General features: G+C 34.7%; 1 non-coding gene across 1 annotated transcript; it reads right to left on the bottom strand.

Annotated features, from left to right (window-relative positions):
• Window positions 1-5,993: 5,993 nt before the first annotated feature.
• Window positions 5,994-6,066, bottom strand: TRNAR-UCG (transfer RNA arginine (anticodon UCG)). The gene has a single exon. It is a non-coding gene; the product is annotated as a tRNA-Arg (tRNA).
• Between the last annotated feature and the right edge of the window lie 6,353 nt (window positions 6,067-12,419).

Raw genomic sequence — 12,419 nt, 5'->3', positions numbered from 1 at the left:
ATGGCGTCAAAAAGAGAGGATCCAAAATCAAAAAAAAGAGAGAAAAGAGATCTAGACCAAAAAAAAGAAAAAAAGATTTCTATGCTATTTTCACCCCAGGTTCATAGGAAAATGGAGGAATCTGTGTGCTTATCTGATTCCACTATTGATGAAATTGGAAGACACTCTTTAAGTCCTGCAGCACAATCTACTCAAATGATTACCAAAGAATATTTGCAATTATGTATGGAATCTCAGCTGAACTCATTTAAAGATGAACTCATGAAAGTGAACATGGAGTGGAAAAGTGAATTTAAAAAAACGCAAGAATGTTTCAATCTAATTATGCAAAAGAATGAGTTTCTTGAATTAGAGTTAAAATCAATTAAAGATGACCTTAACCATAAAGAGAACATCATAAGAAACCTGGAACAAAAATTAAATGACGCCGAGGATCGCACACGCAGGAAGAACTTAAGGATACATGGCATTTCGGAGGATATTAAGCAGGACTCTATCAGAACGTATTTGAAAGAATTGTTTTTAGATATGGGCATCCGTGATGTTGATAGAGACGATATGATTGAACGTGTACACAGAACGTTAAAACCAAAGAATCTTGCTGAAGGAAAACCCAGAGATATAATTATTCGCTTCTCAACTTTCTTTATACGATACAAAATATTATTGGCAACAAGTAAATATGTTCCGAAAGTAGATAAATTTCAAAACTTAATGTTCTTTCAAGATCTCTCTCTATTTACTAGACAAAAGAGATTTGAATTTAAAGAAGTGACCAAGATTTTGAGAGAGCAAAATATTAGATACTCGTGGGGATTCCCAGTAAAATTGTTTATTATGTCCGCTCAGCATCAACCAGTTAAGCTATCAACGGTTGATGAAGCTAGGAGTTGGCTTAAAGGAAATGTAGTACATGGTTTGCAATAATAATCTCGCGGATGCGCGACTTCTGGGGGGGGATTTTTTTTTTTTTTTTTAGTGTGTGTTATTTATACAAAATTATATAGGTGTAATCTCATATTATATGGTTTTTGAAGGAGTGTAGGAGGAATATTCACTTGTGCTATTATTAAACTACAGGTATTGGTGAATTAATGGATTTGAAGGGTATGTACATATGCAATAATGATATAATTTAATCCACACTTAGTTTTAAAAAAAAATGTAATTAGATATAAAGCATTTTACCATTTGGAGTATGGTGTTTCTAATTTCACGATATATGCCACTTAACACATAATTATACTTATAACTTAAATCTTTTATATTTTTACGGGATCTTATTTCCCTAAGATATCTTTATTGATCACTTAGGATTAATTTTGGCATAGACAAGATTAATATGATTAACTGCCAAATACACTAGTTTTTTTTTTTTTGTTTATTTTTTTTTTTCGGTTTTTTTTTGTTTTTTTTTTCCCCCCTCACCCATTTGGTCTATTTATTATTCTTTCCTCAATATAGATTAGTTCCCGTATAGCTCCTCAACAAGGTGGAGTTACTATATCCTGGGAGAATGTTGGTTTTTTTCTCCGATGTTTGGATAGTATTTGGGCTTCCATTAATTTTTGTAAATTGTGTTATTTGTGTGTGGATGTAGGATGTATGGATTGTGAGGGTGTCAAGCCTTATCAGGTTTATGTTAGTTATAATAACCATCCGAAACATGGAAGATCTATTTAAGATTATTTTGTTGAATGTTCAAGGTTTAAATCTGCCTCATAACAGATATTCGCTATTCAATTATATAAATAATCATCATATAGACATATGTTGCGTCCAAGAAACACATTTGAAAAATGCAGATATCTACAGACTGAACAATAAAAGATATATGGTGCTTGAACATTCATCGTTACCTAGCAGGAAAAAGCGAGGTGTAGCTATCCTAATCTCAAATAAAATTAAAGTTGAGTTGATCTATAAGCAGAAGGATTCTCACGCTAGATATGTTTTCATAGTGTGTAAATTAGACGAGAGATTATTTTCTATTTTGAATATATATGCACCTAATTATAAACAGAACCATTTCTTAAATGGCACACTACAAAAAATTCAGAAATATACCCAGGGAACCTTTTTGTGTATGGGGGACTTTAATTGTGCTCCTGATGCAGTATTGGACACTCCCAGTCCCCGAGGTAGAACTCCTAACAGAAATCAAGTTAATTTATCTAATGCTTTCAGTATTACTCTTGGTAAATATAAACTCTATGACATTTGGAGGACGTTGAGACCGGCAGACAAAGATTATACCTTTTTTTCGGGTCGACATAAGACTTTTTCACGTATAGATCTTATATTAACTACAGCGAACGTGATTTCAGATTGTAAGCGCATTAGTATAGGAAATGCAGCCTGGACAGATCATGATCCAGTTTGTCTGGAAATAGAAAAGAAATTTCATTTGACTTTACGCCCTTGGATAAATGAATCATCATTAGGCTGTAAGGATTCTCTTGATTACATTTCCCAGACGACCACTCAGTTTTTTCTTGAGAATTTGACGCATAATATGAGTCTGGGTAATATCTGGTGCGCTTATAAATGTGTCTTGAGAGGATATTTAATTAAAAAAGATGCATATAATAGGAAAAAAGGAAAAGAAAAATTGTCTGATCTATATATTTCATTGAGTAATTTAAAAAGGAAGTGCGGTCAATCTCATGGAGAACAAGACATTATGAATATGATTAAAATCAAAAAAGAAATTGAGGACCGTTTAATAAGTAAAGCAAATTATAATTTGATTAAATTAAAGCAAAAATTCTACTACGCTGGGAACCGGGCAGAGAAACAGCTTACCAACCAATTAAAAAATAGAAATTTAAAAAATCGAATTCTTAAACTTATAGATGGGGATAAATATATTTCTAGTCCTGATAATATTGGGACATCTTTTGGTAAGTTTTATACATCCCTGTATAATATTGTAGGTCAATCCCAAGATGATGTACAGATGAGACAATATCTGCAGGACTCCAGATTGCCGAAGTTGACTGATACATTGATAGAACAATTGGACGCTCCCTTTTTGGAGAGTGAAGTAAATGTAGCGATAAAAAAACTAAAAGTACGTAAAGCTCCTGGTCCCGACGGATATACAGCACTGTTTTATAAAAAACTGTCCAAATTGATAGTTCCGCACCTAACAAGTATGTTCAACGAAATCAGCGCAAATAAGTCCTTTCCTAATGGCATGTTGGAGGCTATTATTCTTCCTATACCTAAAGCTGGGAAAGAGTGCCGATTATAGGCCAATCTCTTTGATTAATTTGGATACTAAAATATACTCTTCAATACTAGCTGCCCGTTTAAAACCATTGTGCCCACAGTTAATTTGTAGAGATCAGTCTGGCTTTATAAAAGGAAGACAATCTAGTGATAATGTCCGTAAGATTATTGACATAGTAGAATATGTAACCACTCATGAAATTCCATCAATCCTCTTGGCTTTGGACGCGGAAAAGGCCTTTGACCGGGTTAACTGGACCTTCTTAGAACAGACATTGAGGTCTTATGGCTTTGGTGAAGGCTTTATTCGAGCTGTTATGGCGTTGTATACAACACCAACCGCAATGGTAGTTGGTCAAGGCTTTAAATCGGAACGTTTTAGATTAAATAACGGGACTCGACAAGGTTGCCCATTGGCACCTTTGCTATATATTCTCACATTAGAACCATTAGCTTCGAGAATTAGACTCAATAAAAGCATTAAAGGAATAAGAATTGGTGATTTGGAAAATAAACTTTGTCTATACGCGGATGACATATTACTATCTCTGTATGATCCGTTAAATTCAGTTGATCATTTGATGGCCGAAATTAATTTATTTAGCAGCTTCTCGAATTATAAATTGAATATCACAAAAACACAAGCTGTAATGATGAATATCTCGGCTTCATCAAAAACTAGCATTGAGGAATCCTTCGAATTCTCTTGGGCGACCGATAAAATCGACTACCTGGGGGTTGTAATCCCAATCAAGATTTCGGAAATTATAGAAGTTAACTTTAGTAAATTACGAGATGAATTGATTAAGCAAATTAAAGAGTGGAAAGGCCTTTTTATTTCTTGGCTTGGTAGAATGAATGTCATTAGATCCTATATAGTCCCCAAATGGTTATATCTTCTTCAAATGATTCCGGTCAGGCTCCCGTTGTTAGATTGGTTTGTGATTGAGCAAGAGTTGACAGGCTTCTCAAATCTGGAATGCATACTTTGGCTACATCATTTTAAGCTTAAATCAATTAGAAATAACCTACCAATTACTCTCCATAGTTCTATGGAGTTTTGGGAGTATATTAAGCCTTGATTAGGCCTCCGTAATAAAATAGTTTCAACAGCTCCGCTTGAAACTCTCCAGTATAATATCTCCCAATTAAATTTGAGAAACTGGACCAACTATAGGAATAAAAGGATTATAGATATTTTGATACAGGATAAAACAAAAACGTTCTCTCAGCTCTCAGAGGAATTTGAATTCGGCAATCTGGAGTCCTTCAATGTCTTTAGGATAACTTTCTATGTTAGATCTCATTTGTATGTGCAGTCCTCATCTATTTTGAGTCAAAAGATCTGCGATATGTTTTCTACAGAAATTATTCTAAAAAGCCTAAAAAAGTGGTATATACTGCTTGAAGAAATAGAAACTCCCCTTGTTCATATTGCATTAAAATCATGGCAATCAGACTTAAAGTGTCTGATAGATTTAAATATATGGATTGGTAGTTTATTTGAAATTAAGAAAATTTCGCATTGCCTCAACATGATTGAACTGCATTACAAGATAATGTGGAGATGGTATATAACCCCGGTGAAACAGTGTAAATTTAATTATAATGCGTCCCCTCTCTGTTGGAGATGCCGTTCTTCTTTAGGATCATTCTCCCATATCTGGTGGGAATGCCCACAGATCCAAAGTATTTGGCAAGATATATTTAAGCTCATTTCTGATACTTTAAATCAAAACATAGCACCTACTATGCGAAGAGCCCTACTACATTTTGATTTAAACGGATTTCGATTTAACCAAAGGGCTTTTGTAGTACAATGCTTGCTAGCCATGAAGATAATTTTAGCTAGACAATGGCTACAATCATTATCTATTTCTTTGGATCATGTGGTGAATCAAATCAGCCATCAATGTTTGATGGAACGTGGCTTTTTTCTATCTCACCAGTGTTTACAGAAATTCCATAACATCTGGAGACCGTGGCTGACTCGGCACCCTGACATTCTCCCAAATTTATAACATAACGTATAAACATACTGATTATATCAACTTGGCTTGACAGTTTGAATGTATTGTATGGATGGTTTGTTGGTGATTCTTTTTTTCTTGTGGTTTTTTTTGGGTTTTTTTGGGGTTTTTTTTGTTTTTCTTCTTTTTCTCGTTGTGGGGTATAGACTGGGAAGTTTTGCTGTAATCCCGGTCTAATTGTGTTGTATATGTTTTATATTGCAATTTTAGACGCATCAATAACTTATATATACAAAGTAGAAAAACTTGTTCCATTCTCTGTAAGTGGAATGATGAATATCTGCACATATATGCTGCTATATTTATAAGTGGAATGATGAATATATGTATACATATGCTGCTATATTTATTATCGGCACTTTCTGCTTATATATATGTTTTTCTTTATATTGTATGTGATGTGGTCTAATAAAAAAAAAAAAAAAAAAAAGTTTTTGAAAGAGTAAATTGCAGACAACTTTGATTGAATCAAATCTCGCAACAACGCACTATCCGTAGAGGTACCGTGTAGGCCAAGATGGGGTTACATTCGGTGATCATATGGCACATTGAAAAAAAACACTTGAAATCTTAGTTTTGACATGTCTGCCTTTCATACCAAGAGGGACTAAAAATCTTGGGTGACACGTAACATGGAAAGAAACTGTTGAAATCTTAGTTTCCACTTGCCTGACATTCATTGATATGGAAGAACTCTAAAGAACAACAAAACCAAACCTCCATCAACTCCGACCACAAAGGGACTCGAACCCTCAATCTTCTGATCCGAAGTCAGATGCCTTATCCATTAGGCCACGCGGTCTGTATGTAAAGTTTGCGAAAAAATGTGTGGATACGTTTCTCATAGAGAAACATAACTATATTTCCTTTACTTCACATGCCACAATATGCTTTTTATGACCACTGTCCTTCCTCTGACTGATGTTAATTAAGAACACGCAGACAAACATAGGACACAGAAACGACTAATGCATTTGAAACATCTATGTACGAAGGATTATGCGTGAGTCAGATAGGTGGTTTCATGACGTTTTCTGTCTACGTATCAAGGCTCTTTGGCGCAGTGGATAGCGTATTGTACTTCTAGCACTTGACAAGGCATTCAAAGGTTGTGGGTTCGAGTCCCACCAGTGTTGTTATTTTTCCAGTGGTTGACTGCATTTGATGTTCTTGTTTAGTTGTAAGTTGCAATATCCACAAATTGTCTCTGAAAAATTTCTGTAATACTATTGACAGATCTTAATCTGACAGATTTTAATTGAAGCATTAAATTGTATTTCCAAATATCCACAATTTGTCTGTGAGAAATTATGGTAATCTGAAACAATAGAACTATCTAACACAAGTATGGAAAGCAGTTTAGCGCTCCGTTTGTAAGATTAAAGTTTTGATGCGAAAATAATGCCAATATTCAAAGGTTGTGGGTTCGAGTCCCACTAGAGTGGTGTTTTTTTTCCAGTGGTTGACTGCATTTGATGTGCTTGTTTAGTTTTAGGTTGCAATATCCACAAATTGTCTCTGAAAAATGTCTGTAATACAATTTACAGATTTTACTCTAGTGTGAAATGTGTTTCAGTAGTGGGCCCTGTGGCACATTATACAAAGGATGATCACATAGATTTCTTTGGGCAAAAAGATTAGGAAATTTCCAACAGAAAATCAAGGGTGCCCTGTGACTCTTATGGAGCCACTTGGAGCCAAAGTCTTCATAACAATAGTTGGAGAAAGAATTAAAGTTTGCTTTTAAGTGTTTGAAACAGTACATCGCAATCAACTTTGATTTCATTAAAGGTGTTGGCAACGCACAATACGTAGAAGAACCCTGCATGCCCAGAGGGCGATAAGTTTGGTGGTCATATGGCACATCAAAAAACACATGTGAAATCTTAGCCTTCACATGCAGGATCTCAAGTCTGCTTACCCTGTGACTCTAATGAAGCCACTTTAAACCAATGCAGTGGCAAAAGGTCCCCTAAGAGCTAGTCCCTTGCCTTGAAACCATGTAAAAAAATATCTACTTTCTTAACAGCAGTAGCTTGTCAAGATGGCTGAGTGGTCTAAGGCTCCAGACTCAAGAATGCTATCTTCTCTTTGCGAGGGTCTTCTAGTCTCCATGTGGAGGCGTGGGATCAAATCCCCCTTCTGACAGTTATCTGTTTTTTGTGCTTTGAGCTTCATTTAATTCAACAATTTTTTGAGATCCAAGACTGAATTTAAGCGTTGAAAGAGTACATTGCAGAAGACATTGATTTCATAACATAAGACAGCAATGTATAATCTCTAGACTCAAAAGAACAGTAACCTGGGGATCTAAATCACCAGCAACCTCAAGACAACTCAAATCCGCAATCTTCCAATCCAAAGTCAGACACCTTACCAATTAAGCAACGAGGTCTGGACGGAACGCGAGAGTCTTATTCCGCACTTTGGAGACAAGACATACCGAAAGAGGTGAAAATAACGACCCAGGTGTAGATACTTTCCAATAGCTGTCACATAGATTTCTTGGGGGAAAGAGATTAGGAAGTGTACAACAGAAAATCAAGGGTGCCTGTGACTCTTATGGAGCCGCTTTGAGCCAAAGTCTTCATAACAATAGTTGGAAAAAGAAGATAAAAAAAAACTGGACGGTGGTGTGATGACGTGAGACCCTCACGGGGTGGAGCGTTGGTGCGTGCGGGATGAACTTCAGGTGATGGCGTCCTGCGATCTGCCTCCCCGGTATGCCTGACGATCTTGCTGCGAACTCTCAGCGTGTGGCTAGCGTACGGTTTCTTCCCCCGGCTTCCTTGGAAGTTCTTCGGTTGCAGCAACCCCGGGAGAACATCCTGAGGTGTGGCAGCTACCGATTGATGCTCCATATTGAAGGACTCGGCTATGTTGCCGTTATGCTGGAAGCTGGAATGAGACCGAGAGAAATCTAATATTTGGCGGGGAAACGCGCTACAGATTTTTGATCCTGAGGAGCTGTGGCAGGTGTCCGAGTGGGATCTTCAGAGTTCCTGGAAATCGTCAAAAGTACTTTCTATTTATTTATTTATTTATTTATTTATTTTTGGATCAAGATTGGAATTATTTTTTGGAACCTGTCTATATTACAATCATGATGGTGGAGGACATTCTAATTTGGTAACAGATCTAGGGATATTTCCATTGAAAAAAGAAAAGGAAAAGGGAAAAAATGTATGATTATACTAATATATTGAAAGTACTATAATCATGTTGGAAACAGACTTTATAACTTAATCATGTTGGAAAACAGACTTTATAATTTAATCAAGCTACACAGGAGTAAGAAAATTGATCCCTTTATATGAATTCAACTTTACCAATCATGCTATCAATCATGCTATCAATTATGTTATCAACCCATTATCTATACACATGAATTCAGATTTGGATGGAATTAACTGATCCAGTTTATCTCCACTACGTGATACGGCTTGCGTCTTCTAATCATGTTGAAATCTAATTTAAATTATTAATTATTATAATTATGCTGGAATAGGACACCTTAATCTAATCAAGCTTGGAAGGAGGTGAAATTTGATTTGTCTCTGTGATTCTAATCAACTAGTGGATCATGGTCTATATATAAATTATTGATTTTGGGATCATATATTTTGATTCATATTTTGACACATACTTCACTAATGAATTTTGACACATACTTCACTAATGAATTTATAAAATTTTGATTATCACTCAATACTTGAACTGTGGTTATAAGAAGAAAAAAAAAGAAAGAAAAAAAAAAAAAAAAGGAAAAGGACAGGAAAAAAAAAGTAAAAAAGAAAAAGAAAAAAAATATAGTCATAATCTTTTTATTTGTTTATTTCGATATTTACAATAATAAAGAGGACACGATGGCGTCAAAAAGAGAGGATCCAAAATCAAAAAAAAGAGAGAAAAGAGATCTAGACCAAAAAAAAGAAAAAAAGATTTCTATGCTATTTTCACCCCAGGTTCATAGGAAAATGGAGGAATCTGTGTGCTTATCTGATTCCACTATTGATGAAATTGGAAGACACTCTTTAAGTCCTGCAGCACAATCTACTCAAATGATTACCAAAGAATATTTGCAATTATGTATGGAATCTCAGCTGAACTCATTTAAAGATGAACTCATGAAAGTGAACATGGAGTGGAAAAGTGAATTTAAAAAAACGCAAGAATGTTTCAATCTAATTATGCAAAAGAATGAGTTTCTTGAATTAGAGTTAAAATCAATTAAAGATGACCTTAACCATAAAGAGAACATCATAAGAAACCTGGAACAAAAATTAAATGACGCCGAGGATCGCACACGCAGGAAGAACTTAAGGATACATGGCATTTCGGAGGATATTAAGCAGGACTCTATCAGAACGTATTTGAAAGAATTGTTTTTAGATATGGGCATCCGTGATGTTGATAGAGACGATATGATTGAACGTGTACACAGAACGTTAAAACCAAAGAATCTTGCTGAAGGAAAACCCAGAGATATAATTATTCGCTTCTCAACTTTCTTTATACGATACAAAATATTATTGGCAACAAGTAAATATGTTCCGAAAGTAGATACATTTCAAAACTTAATGTTCTTTCAAGATCTCTCTCTATTTACTAGACAAAAGAGATTTGAATTTAAAGAAGTGACCAAGATTTTGAGAGAGCAAAATATTAGATACTCGTGGGGATTCCCAGTAAAATTGTTTATTATGTCCGCTCAGCATCAACCAGTTAAGCTATCAACGGTTGATGAAGCTAGGAGTTGGCTTAAAGGAAATGTAGTACATGGTTTGCAATAATAATCTCGCGGATGCGCGACTTCTGGGGGGGGATTTTTTTTTTTTTTTTTTAGTGTGTGTTATTTATACAAAATTATATAGGTGTAATCTCATATTATATGGTTTTTGAAGGAGTGTAGGAGGAATATTCACTTGTGCTATTATTAAACTACAGGTATTGGTGAATTAATGGATTTGAAGGGTATGTACATATGCAATAATGATATAATTTAATCCACACTTAGTTTTAAAAAAAAATGTAATTAGATATAAAGCATTTTACCATTTGGAGTATGGTGTTTCTAATTTCACGATATATGCCACTTAACACATAATTATACTTATAACTTAAATCTTTTATATTTTTACGGGATCTTATTTCCCTAAGATATCTTTATTGATCACTTAGGATTAATTTTGGCATAGACAAGATTAATATGATTAACTGCCAAATACACTAGTTTTTTTTTTTTTTGTTTATTTTATTTTTTTGGGTTTTTTTTGTTTTTTTTTTTCCCCCTCACCCATTTGGTCTATTTATTAGTCTTTCCTCAATATAGATTAGTTCCCGTATAGCTCCTCAACAAGGTGGAGTTACTATATCCTGGGAGAATGTTGGGTTTTTTCTCCGATGTTTGGATAGTATTTGGGCTTCCATTAATTTTTGTAAATTGTGTTATTTGTGTGTGGATGTAGGATGTATGGATTGTGAGGGTGTCAAGCCTTATCAGGTTTATGTTAGTTATAATAACCATCCGAAACATGGAAGATCTATTTAAGATTATTTTGTTGAATGTTCAAGGTTTAAATCTGCCTCATAACAGATATTCGCTATTCAATTATATAAATAATCATCATATAGACATATGTTGCGTCCAAGAAACACATTTGAAAAATGCAGATATCTACAGACTGAACAATAAAAGATATATGGTGCTTGAACATTCATCGTTACCTAGCAGGAAAAAGCGAGGTGTAGCTATCCTAATCTCAAATAAAATTAAAGTTGAGTTGATCTATAAGCAGAAGGATTCTCACGCTAGATATGTTTTCATAGTGTGTAAATTAGACGAGAGATTATTTTCTATTTTGAATATATATGCACCTAATTATAAACAGAACCATTTCTTAAATGGCACACTACAAAAAATTCAGAAATATACCCAGGGAACCTTTTTGTGTATGGGGGACTTTAATTGTGCTCCTGATGCAGTATTGGACACTCCCAGTCCCCGAGGTAGAACTCCTAACAGAAATCAAGTTAATTTATCTAATGCTTTCAGTATTACTCTTGGTAAATATAAACTCTATGACATTTGGAGGACGTTGAGACCGGCAGACAAAGATTATACCTTTTTTTCGGGTCGACATAAGACTTTTTCACGTATAGATCTTATATTAACTACAGCGAACGTGATTTCAGATTGTAAGCGCATTAGTATAGGAAATGCAGCCTGGACAGATCATGATCCAGTTTGTCTGGAAATAGAAAAGAAATTTCATTTGACTTTACGCCCTTGGATAAATGAATCATCATTAGGCTGTAAGGATTCTCTTGATTACATTTCCCAGACGACCACTCAGTTTTTTCTTGAGAATTTGACGCATAATATGAGTCTGGGTAATATCTGGTGCGCTTATAAATGTGTCTTGAGAGGATATTTAATTAAAAAAGATGCATATAATAGGAAAAAAGGAAAAGAAAAATTGTCTGATCTATATATTTCATTGAGTAATTTAAAAAGGAAGTGCGGTCAATCTCATGGAGAACAAGACATTATGAATATGATTAAAATCAAAAAAGAAATTGAGGACCGTTTAATAAGTAAAGCAAATTATAATTTGATTAAATTAAAGCAAAAATTCTACTACGCTGGGAACCGGGCAGAGAAACAGCTTACCAACCAATTAAAAAATAGAAATTTAAAAAATCGAATTCTTAAACTTATAGATGGGGATAAATATATTTCTAGTCCTGATAATATTGGGACATCTTTTGGTAAGTTTTATACATCCCTGTATAATATTGTAGGTCAATCCCAAGATGATGTACAGATGAGACAATATCTGCAGGACTCCAGATTGCCGAAGTTGACTGATACATTGATAGAACAATTGGACGCTCCCTTTTTGGAGAGTGAAGTAAATGTAGCGATAAAAAAACTAAAAGTACGTAAAGCTCCTGGTCCCGACGGATATACAGCACTGTTTTATAAAAAACTGTCCAAATTGATAGTTCCGCACCTAACAAGTATGTTCAACGAAATCAGCGCAAATAAGTCCTTTCCTAATGGCATGTTGGAGGCTATTATTCTTCCTATACCTAAAGCTGGGAAAGAGTGCCGATTATAGGCCAATCTCTTTGATTAATTTGGATACTAAA

The sequence above is a fragment of the Sceloporus occidentalis genome, unplaced genomic scaffold, assembly GCF_023333645.1.
Source record: "Sceloporus occidentalis isolate IW3139 unplaced genomic scaffold, rSceOcc1.0.p SCAF_102, whole genome shotgun sequence".
Taxonomy (NCBI): Eukaryota; Metazoa; Chordata; class Lepidosauria; order Squamata; family Phrynosomatidae; genus Sceloporus; species Sceloporus occidentalis.
This window is presented reverse-complemented; position numbering and strand designations above follow the sequence as displayed.